Source organism: Octopus bimaculoides, chromosome 3, assembly GCF_046866305.1.
Source record: "Octopus bimaculoides isolate indiv1 chromosome 3, ASM4686630v1, whole genome shotgun sequence".
NCBI classification, from domain to species: Eukaryota; Metazoa; Mollusca; class Cephalopoda; order Octopoda; family Octopodidae; genus Octopus; species Octopus bimaculoides.
Genome location: NC_142930.1, coordinates 54,000,581 through 54,014,150, shown reverse-complemented (window position 1 = coordinate 54,014,150; position 13,570 = coordinate 54,000,581). Strand labels below are relative to the sequence as shown.

The 13,570-nt window shown below is 41.4% G+C and overlaps 1 protein-coding gene across 2 annotated transcripts in view; it reads right to left on the bottom strand.

Annotated features, from left to right (window-relative positions):
• LOC106877710 (pseudouridine-5'-phosphatase) overlaps positions 1–13,570 on the bottom strand; it is a 210,908-nt gene that overhangs the window by 7,307 nt on the left and 190,031 nt on the right. The gene's annotated exons all lie outside the window — the stretch shown is intronic.

The following is a 13,570-nucleotide window of genomic DNA, read 5'->3' as shown; positions in this document are numbered from 1 at the left end:
TATGTTTGACAGCATAAGCAGTACCATCTTAAGGCATGGGGTCACTGAGCAATTGCCTGGGGGCTGCAAGGGTCTAGGGCTCCATTTCTGATATATATATGCAGTGGCTTGCTGGCAGTAAATATATTGTATAGGGCCCAGTGCATTTAGTTGCCTAGGACCTAATAATGCTATTAAGATGGCCCTGAACTATATGTCAAGGCGTGATCATTACAGATATATCAGTATATCATTGATAAGTGAATGAAATTACAAGATATGACTAGTTCTAAACAATAATGCTAGTAACCTTCAGTTAAGTTAACTAAAATATTTAATACATAAACACAGTCTAACATGCAAGAATATCACTTACAAATCTTGTGAGGAGCTTCCATTCATAAACTCATAACCATATTGAGTTAGAAACTATTTCTTTATAGAAAATCAGATTAAAACAAACAAGACAGAACAGAGCAATAGAACATATCAAGACTGGAATTTAATCTTTTTCATATATACACAAATCAGTGCACATTATGATCTCTATACCACAAAGTTTGTTTGGTTCAACTCAACAGGTAAATATATTCACAAAGTTCACCCTTGTATCCTTGCCTCTTGATACTGAAATTGAATGCATCTTTTCACTCTGAAGTTAATTAGTTGTTGTTTTTTCATCAACCATAATAACACACAAGAAATACTCTCACTCCCTGACCTGGTTATTGATTCAGTCAGTCACTCATATACTTCGTACAGTCGATGAATCAAACAGTTCTCTTGAATAGAGCAGTAGCTGTAATTCACTCCTAGTTTCCTCTGGTAGTGAGCCAAAAGTGAATGGAAATATGTAATACACTTTCAGTAACATGTCCTGCAATGCTGATATCAAAATGAGAGAGAAACAGTAACCTAATACCCAAAGCTACAGCAATAACTTATGTAGTATTCACAAACTATCAAGTCACTTTCACTGTAAAAATAAACAGCTTTTCCTGTAATCTTTAACTTTTCCTTAGAAAACTTTTAGAATGCTTATTTATAATCAGGGTATTTCTATCAAATAGTAACCTTTAATGTTTTAATGTTTCAATCTAAAAATAATCCTTACCTACTATTCCCGCATTTCTATCACAGAAAATTCTTCAGCATAGGATTTTTTTTTTCTACCATTTACTCAGACAGGAAAAGGCAGTGGTTGAAAATGAGAGTTAACTTCAAACCAGAAATCTGGCTCAAATGCTTGCACAAGGGTGAACTCTACTAAAAATACTCGAGAGCCAGATGTTTGTGTTAAACTAAGAAACAGACGAAGTCACTACTCAAATACTACACAGGGGCAGACCCAAGGGGGTGGCAGTCTGAGAGGCACGTGACCCCCTCAAGAAAAGAAGTGCACCCTTCTAAATAATGTTATTACAACCTTTTCTCCTGGAACTGTATTCCCTTCTCAACTTGTGCCATCCCTTCGAAAAATTCCTGGGACCAACCCTGCTACAAACTATCTCATCCAAAGCACTGTGCTCTAATAATGCTGTCAATTCACTATCTTTGATAATGGTAATGATACATTTTCTTAGCAAATAAATTTACAAGCAATAGATTTTTGTTATGCAATTTCTGGAAACCGATCTTGATTTACAAATCAACTGATAAAGTCAACATCAATGGTCTTATAAGTTAAAATATAAATATTTGCTTCCCTTTAATGTATGCGTACATGTGTGCTCAAGTCTGTGTGAGTGAGAGAATGTACATATGAGTGACAGGGCCAATCGATAGGGCAGAGAGAGAGGGGGAGTCAGGGAGAGTCACATAAACTGAATCAAAGAGAGAGTGACTGAGAGAGAAAGAGTAAGAGATAGTGAATGAGAAATTGAAAATGATAAAATAAGAAAAATCAATGTATAAACAGAGAAACACATACACACATAGAGTTAAACATATAATATACAAATATGCAGACTTATATCCAAATATAATTAGAGGAAGCAAGCAGTGGAGGAATGTACACTAACATGAAAAGAGCAGAAATACCAAATACTTCAAGTGCAGGGTTTCATTGAGAAGTGAAATAATATGAGAACTCAATGGACAACAAGGTAGTCAAAGTGTTACACACACACACATGTATACAGGCCTGTAATTTATAGATTTGTATGTGTGCAAATATATTTGTGCGCATTTCAACTTTAAACAACGATTGACCCTCATGCAAAGTATAAGTGCACCTCACCTACATGAGTTAGTGGAGCTGCTATACACACGCACGCACATGCACACATACACATGCACACATACGCACACACACACTCACACACACACACACACACACACACACACACAGGCACATACAAGAACAAACGTTCTAGATGTCATCCAAAAGCACATCTGACCAAGTGGCAAATCTACACCCACCAGTATGCTACGTTAACCCTTTAGCTTTCAAATTACTCTGACATGTAAAGTTTATTTATTCATATTATTTTCAATTAATCATGTATTATGTCACAGATTTGAGATCTTGATGATGTCATTGTCTATTTTTAGAATGACATTGTAGGATAAGTGTGAGAGATTAGATCAGGCAAGTTTCTTACCACACAACCACGCATAATGTATTCTGACAAACATAGTATACTCTTTACTCTTACTCTTTTACTTGTTTCAGTCTTTTGACTGTGGCCATACTGGAGCACCGCCTTTAGTCGAGCAAATCGACCCCAGGACTTATTCTTTGGAAGCCTAGTACTTATTCTTTCGGTCTCTTTTGCCGAACCGCTAAGTTACAGGGACATAAACACACCAGCATCGGTTGTCAAGCGATGTTGGGGGGACAAGCACAGACATACAAACACATACACACATACATATATATATACATATATACGACAGGCTTCTTTCAGTTTCCGTCTACCAAATCCACTCACAAGGCATTGGTCGGCCCGAGGCTATAGTAGAAGACACTTGTCCAAGATGCCACGCAGTGGGACTGAACCCGGGACCATGTGGTTGGTAAGCAAGCTACTTACCACACAGCCACTCCTACGCCTATATCATCATCATCATCATCATCATCGTTTAACGTCCGCTTTCCATGCTAGCATGGGTTGGACGATTTGACTGAGGACTGGTGAAACCGGATGGCAACACCAGGCTCCAGTCTGATTTGGCAGAGTTTCTACAGCTGGATGCCCTTCCTAACGCCAACCACTCAGAGAGTGGTATATATATATATATATATATATATATATATAATACACACACACATATCTGTATACATGTAGACAAATATATGTGAGGGCATAAACATACATACAAGCATACATATTAAAAAGAAAGAGGGAGAAAGAGAGAGAGGGAGAGAAAGAGAGCAAGAGAGAAATGGACAGATATGCACACACACACACACACATAAGAGAAAGTCACAGAGACACACAGACAGAGTATGACCAACTGCCACAAAATAGTCTAAACTGGCTTACTGAGATCATAAACGTGATAATTACAATGGTTAAAGGTTTCTATTTGCAGGGCTGTGGTTATTCAGATTCATTGACTAGCCATACACTAGCAACACAGACAGGCAACACCTTCAAATGAATACATATACAACAATTGCCAACAGAATAGTATACAGATTGTACAGACTTACACAACTGTACATGTGTGTGTGTGTGTGTGTGTGTGTGTGTGTGTGCGTGCACCTAAGTACACATATAATTGAAATTACAGACACATATACATAAGTAAATGCATATAAAAATCATCATCATCATCATCATCATCATATTACATCCGTTTTCTATAGTAGTATGGGTTGGGTGATTTATTGTGTGTGTGTGTGTGTGTGTGTATTATATATACTCATTTATTCTTTTACCTGTTATAGTCATTTGACTGTGGCCATGCTGGAACACCGCCTTGACACCAGGACGAGCTGCTAAGTTATGGGGGACGTAAACACACCAACACCGGTTGTCAAGTGGTGATAGGGGGGGACGAGCACAGCCACATACACACACACACAAATATGTGACAGGCTTCTTTCAGTTTCCGTTTACCAAATCCACTCACAAGGCTTTGGTCAGCCCAAGGCTATAGTAGAAGAGACTTGCCCAAGGTGCTACCCAATGGGATTGAACCTCGAACCATGTGGTTGGGAAGCAAACTTCTTACCACACAGTCACACCTGTACCTATATGTATATATATCACCAGTATCATCATTTAAATGATTCAAGATCATATATATATATGTGGGTACACATGTGTGTCCATATCCATCTATCCCCTCACACATCGTCGTCGTCGTCGTTTAACGTCCGCTTTCCATGCTAGCATGGGTTGGACGATTTGACTGAGGACTGGTGAAACCAGATGGCTACACCAGGCTCAGGCATTCTCCTACGTACATGGCTGGCACTACAGTCTCGTCAACCAAAATGTCGTCAATGTAGGAACTGGTGGCCTTCCTTATCTTCTCCTCTTTCCCTAGGATGGACTTGAGCACCATTGCCATGATTTTTGGAGCAGAATTCAGCCCAAAACCCAGTACGTCCGGCCCTTGTGCCGCACCAGCTGATATCGCCACAGCTTGCTACTCACATGGAGCTGCAAATATGCTGACTTCAAGTCGACGATCGTCGCTGCCTTGGTCAACTGTCTCCACACACGCAACGTCTCACTACAAACGTTCGTTGCCTCGCCTCCTGTGTGGCACGATATATGTTCGTTCAGCTTCCTAAAGTCCAACACCGGTCTGACTTTTCCCTTCGTTGGCTGCACCACCGCCATCAGAGGTAGCACTCCGCTCACCACCTCCTCTTTCCACAGGACAAGGACTCCTTCCTTGATCCATCTCTCTACCTCCTCGTCGAACTCAACCCCGGCGTGACCTTTCAAGGTATGCTGGTAGCAGCTCACCCTGTTCTTTAATAGTGGGGGCTCGTCTTTCCATCGCCACTCTATCATCCACCTCCGACCATCGAACGCCACCTGAAAATCTCTGTCCTCGATGGTGTAAGTGGCGCTGTCCCTGACAGGGCTCTGCTCTCCCTGGCGGTCCCGACTCACGGCGCACGATGCCCCCACACTTCCGAATGTGACCTCATCTCCTACAATCCTAACACCACCAAGACGGTTGATGGCGTCCATCCCCAACACGACATCAACCCCGTCTATCACATATTCGATCATGATTACCCGTAGCCTTAGCGCCGCACTTGGCAACGCTATCTCCACACTGCAGCTGCCCTTGCAACGGATGTCTCTGCCGTCGACTGCCCGGATGCTACTCGCCCCATCCCATTTCTTCGCTACCCTTGGTGTCACGAGGGTAGTTGTGCAACCCGTGTCCACGAGGGCCTTGAGCTTCTTCCCCTCAGCCTTGACCTCGACTACGGGCAGCGTCTCCACAAGCGCCTCTACTCGGTTGCGGGGAAAGTTTGAGAGGCAGCAACTTCCCCACGGTCGATTCCCTGGTCGCAATCATGGGTGATGTGCCCCGCCTTCCTGCATCGATAGCAGATGGGCCCCGATTTGGCGCATTCCCTAGCTACGTGCGACCCCTGACATTTAAAACACCGGCCCGAGAACGGTGCTGTCGTTGCTCGGTAGGCTTCCTCACGCTTTTCTCCAGCTGTCGTCTGTTGGAACACACCTCCGTCGCCGCCATCACTATCGTCTTTCGTCCGACGTGTTGTGTCAACAAGCGAGCTTGTGCTACAAGCTCACTGAGTGCCATCTTTCTCCCACCAGGCAACTGCTGCAATCAAATCCCTATGTCATCAGGGAACCCACTCACAAATGCCAGCTGCGTTGCTCTGTCCAGGCCTTCTCCCGTAAACCCAGCCAACGTGGCCAGCCTACGCACTTCCACCGCGTATTCATCCACCTGTTCTACCCCCCCTCCCCATCTAACAGTCCCCAGTTTTACAAAGGCAGCGTACTCGCTCTCCGTATATGCCTCTCTCAATCTCTGCTCGATTTTCTCTGCACTTAACTTCTCTTCCTCGCCCATCTCTAAATACAGAGTCAGGGCGCTTCCTTCCAAGTATAGCACCATAAGACTTGCCACATCGCTTATCCCTTGCAGTTTCGCCACAAGCCTGATCTTTCGCATCCAGGCCATTACATCTCCCTCACTATTAAAAGGCCTGATCACGTCACTGGCGATTCTAATCTTGGCTGCTATCGCAGCGAAGTTTTACACGTGGTGCTGAAATAGCTTGTGGTGTATGCGTGCGAGTAGAAGTAATCGGCTTACCTTGGTTTCCTTCCTTTGCACAAGTCTGTCCTGCGGTATCCGATCCTCGCAGCTGGCCCAACCTGAAGAACACTAGAAATAGCAGCTGCTTCTCCCAACACCTAGACGATCGCTTGGCACGTCCTCTCCTCATGACAACCCCGTTCGAAAAAGGGCACGAAATCCCGATCGAGGCTCCCTCGGCCCTTCTTCCTCTTCCGGTCAGCTCACCATTCTGGTTAGTTCACGGTTCTGGTCAGAGGTCAGCTCCCAAGTTGCTGACGTCATACCACAATATATATATATATATATATATATATATATATATATATATAAATATGTATATGCTATATATATATATATACATACACACACACACACACACACACACACACACACACATATATATATATATATATATATATATATATATATATATATATATACATACACACACACATATATATATATATATATATATATATATGATACAAATACGATGGTGAAAACACACAATGCACATGTAAATACTTATGTATGGCATGTATTATATTCATAGAAATATGCTTATATTCACAGCTTTGATTTTAATTGGTTTTCTTTCTACATTTTCTTAAAAAGTAAAATGCAGGTAATCCTTGGGAGCAATTGACAAACAAAAGGTAAAGGCAAGAAGAAGTGACAAACCATTCCTGTTAAACACATAGATAAATAAGGTTCAACGGAAGGGTTTAAGTTGTCAGTCACGTAGTTTATAAGTCTGTTCTTGTCTTATATTTTTTTTGTTTTTTGTGTGGCATTTATGTAAGTCAGTGTGAAAGCAAAACATTCTTTTGCTTATGCCTGTATTATTGTTGTTATTGTCATTGCTGTTGTCTGCATCAGACCAGATCATTTCCAACACACCTGACATTTACAAGAAGAGTAAAGAACAAGGATATAGTGAAAAAAAAAAAAAAAGAATAATAATTAAACAATGAAAGAAAGAAGTGGAAAAGGAAATGATCTTGAAAAAGAAAAGAAAGATGGGAAGAAAAAATGAACAGAAAAAGAACACAAACAAATGAATATAACATGAAAAATAAAAAGAGAAAATTGAAAGCCCTAAAGGAAAGGATTTTTAAGCTTCGCTTTCTACGCCCCACTGCACCTTAACTACCATTCTTTCTGTATTTCCCAATTTCTTTTCTTCCCCCAATTTTCATTTATACGTTTCTATAGACATTAACTGGGCCCAATTTCTTTGACCAGTTCTTTTCATTTTTTTTTTTATATTTTTTTCTTTTCCAGAGCAAAAGACGTTTTATTAAAGTTAAAAAACACTGGAAGACAAAATAACACCATGACCTGTAGCATCACATTCAAAGATGCTATGACAATACAACAATGTTGAATTGATTGCTTGGCCCTTTCACTTGCATTCAATAACTCCTAACAAAAAGAAAAAAATAAGAATGGTGGTTGTGGTGGTGGTGGTGGTGGTGGTAGGGGCAATGGTTTGCAAACATGGTGACTGTACAACCAGCGCTTCTTATACCAGCATCATGTGAATCAAATCAACTAGTAGCAAAAGAGTTATTTTGTATCTTAGTACTGGGGTTGTACTGAACATAGCTGGTGGGGAAGACATCTTTTATCTTTTACTTGTTTCAGTCATTGGATTGCAGCCATGCCTTCAAGGCTTTTAGTAAAATTGACTCGAAACTTATTTTTTAAAGTCTGGTACTAATTCTATCAGTCTCTTTTGTCAAGCTGAAGAGTGGGGGAAAAAGACACACACACACATATACACAAAAAGCTTCCACACAATGTCTGTCTATCAAATTCACTTACAAGGCATTGGTTTGCTCAGAACTATTGTAGAAGACACCTGCCCAAGGTGCTATGCAGTGGGAATGAACTCAAAATCATATAATGCAAAGCAAGCTTCTTAACCACACAGCTATATATATATATATCATTTAATACCCATTTCCCATGATAGCATGGATTGGATGGCTTGACAGGAATTGGCAAGGCTAGGGGTTACACCAGGTTCCATAGTCAGTTTTGGCTTGGTTTCTACACCTGGATATCCTTCCTAATGTCAACCACTTTACAGAGTGTACTGGATGCTTTTTATGTGTCACCCTGGTTTTAGGATCTCAATTCTGTTATGGTGGGTGGTTCCATATATGTATGAATATATGTATGTATGTACACCACTCACTATCCACTTGGCCTAAAATTGGTGCAATGGGACAAAGCAAGGAATTAATCTCTAGCTAGGTAGTTGCTCAACCTGCTATAAGCAGTAGCTAAATCTTCTTTAAATTAAGCCCTAACATCTGATAAATGGGAGGGCTACAATAAATAATGTAATGCTACACATATCAAGGTTAAATTTAAAAAAAAATTTATGGTTGCAATATCTTATAGGACTGCTCAGTCAAAGCTGACTTAGGGCTAGACAATAACAACAATAGAAACACCATGGATACCTACAGATTGTTACTAAATTCAGAGACAGAGAGAATAAAAGTATAATTTTTTCAGATGATTTAACCTCCCTTTTATAGCTCATAAATGTGTCAATATTTACATCGTCAAATGTAATGCTTATTTATTCACATTATTTTGAATTAATCGTGCATTTTCTTGTAACTTCAAGATTTAGGCGCAGGAGTGGCTGTGTGGTAAGTAGTTTGCTTACTTCCGGTTTGCTCATTGCGCATGTGCGCCAGACTGGCTACTTGCTGTGAACGAAGATAGACATGGTTTTCGGCTCTGTCTATAGAAGGAAAATTTGAAGAATTTGCCAGGGTAAGTCGTTTTTGTTGCTCAGCTGGGCAGCAATTTATTGCTTCTATTTATTTTTTTAGTAAATTGTTGTCCAGCGGTGTGGCATCTTCGCTTTCCTTGGCGAGTTTTTTGTGTGTTCGTTGTACGAACAAATTTTGTATTCGCTGTTTGTGGGAGGCGGGTTCACTTGCCCACAGTAGCCAAAATTTTTGTTTTGACTTTGAGCCAAAAAAAAAAAAGCAACTTTGAGTGAAGAAAACTTTTTGTGTCTCACTGTGCGAGAATTGTTGTTTTTGTGGGTGTATCTCGCCTCCGAAAAACTTGTGAAAATTTTGCTGCTGTGGCCCTGGATTACCATTATTGGAATACCTTTACTGAATTCCACGCATGTCTTCCTGTGGTTGTGCTTAATGTCTCACTTAGTGGTGAGGGGCAAAAGCGGTTTTGACCCTGTGGACCCAATCAGCCAGGGATCTGGTATTTCCGGATTTTTTGAGGATGGCCGGCCAGAAATATCCGGTAATTTTTGAGGGACGTAAACCCAAGTGCCACCGGTGTCTGAAGCCCTGTCATATCAAGAAAGACTGTCCCCAGGACCAGAGTAAGGTCCTGGAACAGTTAACAAATGTTGTTACCCCGGCTCCCCCAGTGGAGGGAGAGACAGAGGAAGTCGAGGAGGTGGAAACCTCCTCGAAAAAAAGAAAAAAAGGAAGAAGGTGGGCAACAATGGTTGGCCACTGAAAATTGTGGGGGAGGAGGAGGACCTTCCAGCAAAGGCAGAAGTACGCCCTACTCCAGTGGCCCCCAAAGAAAAAGAAAAAAAAGAACGAGGCACGGCCGGTGCTCGATAGTGCACCGTCGGTGTGTCCCGACACTCCGTTGGTGGGAATTGTGCCACCAACGGAGGAAAGCAGGTCGGTGGGAATTGTGCCGCTGACAGTAGAAGCTGTGGGCTCACCCTGTGAAGAAAAGGATCGGCTAATCCTATTCCGAAAGGGATGGGCCCTGCAGAAATTTGTGAATAAAAGAAAGCGTCAGAGAGATGGAGTCCTCAACTGTACTAAGGATCCGGACTGGCCTCCGCAGGTGTCTGCGGCGGTCGTGTCGAGTAGGCACTTAAGTGCATTGGTGAATTCCTTCCCCCTCGGCGAATTCAGTATTGAAAAGTGGCCCGACCCAGACCCATCGTTTTGCTTGAGAGAAGCGAAGGCTATATCGGGCGAAAAAACCTAAGAGGACGAATGCCTCATATTGTGTAATGAAAAATCGTAAGAGGCAAATGCCTTAATTTATGACTTTTTATGTACGAGGTTCATAGCCTCAATGTGAAAATTTAATTTTATAAAGAACAGTGTTATAGAGAAGCAAAGTTCGGCGGGTGGCTTTTGCCTTCTCTCATTATACCATCATATTTATTATCCATTTCATCTCATTAATGTTTTTGTCCAGCCCATAGCTACTCTCTGTGTACTGCCTTTATGGCAAATTGAAATGAAATAAAGTAGTTTGCTTACCAACCACATGGTTCCGGGTTCAGCCCCACTGCGTGGCACCTTGGACAAGTGTCTTCTACTATAACCTCGGGCCGACCAAAGCCATGTGAGTGGATTTGGTAGACGGAAACTGAAAGAAGCCCGTCGTATATATGTATATATATATGTATGTGTGTGTTTGTGTCTGTGTTTGTCCCACCACCAATGCTTGACAACCTATGGTGGTGTGTTTACATCCCCGTAACTTAGCAATTCAGCAAAAGAGACCGATAGAATAAGTCGATTTGCTCGACTAAAGGCGGTGCTCCAGCATGGCCGCAGTCAAATGACTGAAACAAGTAAAAGAGTAAAAGAGTATTTCAATAATGTGATTGTTTATTTTTAGAATGACATTGCAGGATATGTGTGAGAAGCCTAAAATAGTTAGGCCAGATATGGATGGTTTAAATGGTAAGGGGTTAAACCAAGAGCCTTGATTTCTAAATTTAGTTTTTTGTACACTGCCTATAAACTATGTTTCCATCAGTTTAAACTCCATTTGTTCTTCTTTTTAAATGAAGCTTAGAGACATCAAGCTGATCAAAATGTAGGGTAGATGTAAGTATCAAAAGCATTTCATCTCTTAAGATGATGTTATTAGTCTGGAAAATAAATTTGTTAATGATCAGCTCATCAGGGACATTTAGATATTTAAGGAGAGAAAATAAGAGAGACAGACAGACAGATAAACAGACAGAGACAGTGCATTTTATAAAAAAAATGATCTGGCACCTGATCATAGTCAAGCAGACCTGTAACCTACAGCAGTATTAAGTATTAAGTATTAAGACCAATCCTGCTGATGGTGTAATGCACTTGTGGCAGTGCTGCATAAAAAACACCTGTGCAGTGTCACATAAAAGTGCCTGTGTGGTGTCACATAAAAGTTCCCATGTGGCATCATGTAAAAGCACCCATGTGGCACCACATAAAAGTACCTGTGCAGTTTCACATAAAAACACCTGTGCAGTACCACATATAAGTGCCTGTGTAGTGCCACATAAAAGTTTCCCTGTGGCATCATGTAAAAGCACCCATGTGGCACCACATAAAAGTGCCTGTGCAGTTTCACATAAAAGCACCTGTGCAGTGCCACATATAAGTGCCTGTGTAGTGCCACATAAAAGTTTCCATGTGGCATCATGTAAAAGCACCCATGTGGCACCACATAAAAGTGCCTGTGCAGTTTCACATAAAAACACCTGTGCAGTACCACATATAAGTGCCTGTGTAGTGCCACATAAAAGTTTCCATGTGGCATCATGTAAAAGCACTCATGTGGCACCACATAAAAGTGCCTGTGCAGTTTCACATAAAAGCACCTGTGCAGTGCCACATATAAGTGCCTTTGTGGTGTCACATAAAAGCACCCAGCACTCTCTGTAAAGTAGTTAATATTAGGAAGGGCAACCAGCCATAGAAACCATACCAAATCAGACTGGAGTCTGGTGCAGCTCCCCAGCTTGCTAGCTCTGTTCAAACCATCCCACCCATGCCAGTTTGGACAACGGATATTAAATCATGATGATGACTACTGAGTATGCATGGTAACTGGACTCAGGCTAGAACTCAATTTTTAGCACTAAAACATATCGGGAGAACAAGAAAAGAAAGAAAAAAAAGAAAAAAGAAAAGAAAGAAATACAACCATAATGGTTGTGTGGTTATTCTATCTACAAGGAGCCAATAAAAAGCTAAAAAGTTTGCCATATTGAATGTAACTTCTATTCCTTCTAGTAGCATTACAAAGAGCCAATGTTAAGCAGTCATCTATGTGTGGCTCTGAAGTCTACTGGGCAATTCAAGTTTAATTTCATTGCATTATGCCACAAGTGTCTTATACAATATCCTTGGTCAGATTCAAACCATGCAAATGAAGCTGGGTAGAAATTTGGCAACTGTACAGAAGCTTGTCAAGCTGACCTGTCCTTCTATAGTAGACTTGATCCATCAACTGTTTTAAAACCACCTCTGGTCTCTTGGGTAGTTTCAGTAGAGTCCAGTCTGCTGTAATGATTCAGGCCAGGTCTATCATCTGATGATGATCCAATAGACTGATGAAAAGGATCATTTACATTTCAAACTTACAATTTTTTTTTTTTTTTTGAAAAAGCCATAGTGCATGTCCAGTTTATCCTTCTACTTCTAGTAGTATTACAAACATGAACCTGATGAAAAATGACCAGCCATACTGGATGTCCATCTTCATTTGATGTCCTACAATCAATAGCACAGTACCAAGTGAGTAAACACACATGCACAAAACTAGTTTTATAAGTGAGTTCGCCATCATCATCATCATCATCATCACTGGTGACCTCCTCCTCCTAATCATCATCCTCATCCTCATCATGCTGTCATCAAGCCATCCAACCCATGCTAATAGGTTGGATAGCTTGACAGGAACTGACAAGACCAGGGTCTGCACCAGGTTCCATTGTCTGTTTTGGCTTGATTTCTACAGCTGGATGCCCTTCAGAATGCCAACCACTTTATAAAGTGTATTGGGTGCTTTTTTACAAAACACCATCATCAGTGCTCTTTTCGTGGTGCCAGCATCCACCACCAATGCTTTTTACATGGAACCTTTTATTATCACCATTTCAATGTCCATTATTCCTCACTGACATGAACTGGATAAGTCTGCTATACATTTCTTGTGGTTCCTACATGAGCCTCTTAACCACACAGCTATGCCTGCATCTGTTGTTGTTGGCACTCCGTCGCTTAAGTCGTCGAGGGTTCCAGTTGATCCAATCAACGGAACAGCCTGCTCGTGAAATTAACGTGCAAGTGGCTGAGCACTCCAAGACATGTGTATCCTTAACGTAGTTTTCGGGGATATTCAGCGTGACACAGTGTGACAAGGCTGACCCTTTGAATTACAGGCACAACAGAAACAGGAAGAAAGAGTGAGAGAAAGTTGTGGTGAAAGAGTACAGCAGGGTTCGCCACCATCCCCTGCCGGAGCCTCGTGGAGATTTAGGTGTTTTCAGTCAATAAACACTCACAACGCCCGGTCTGGGAAT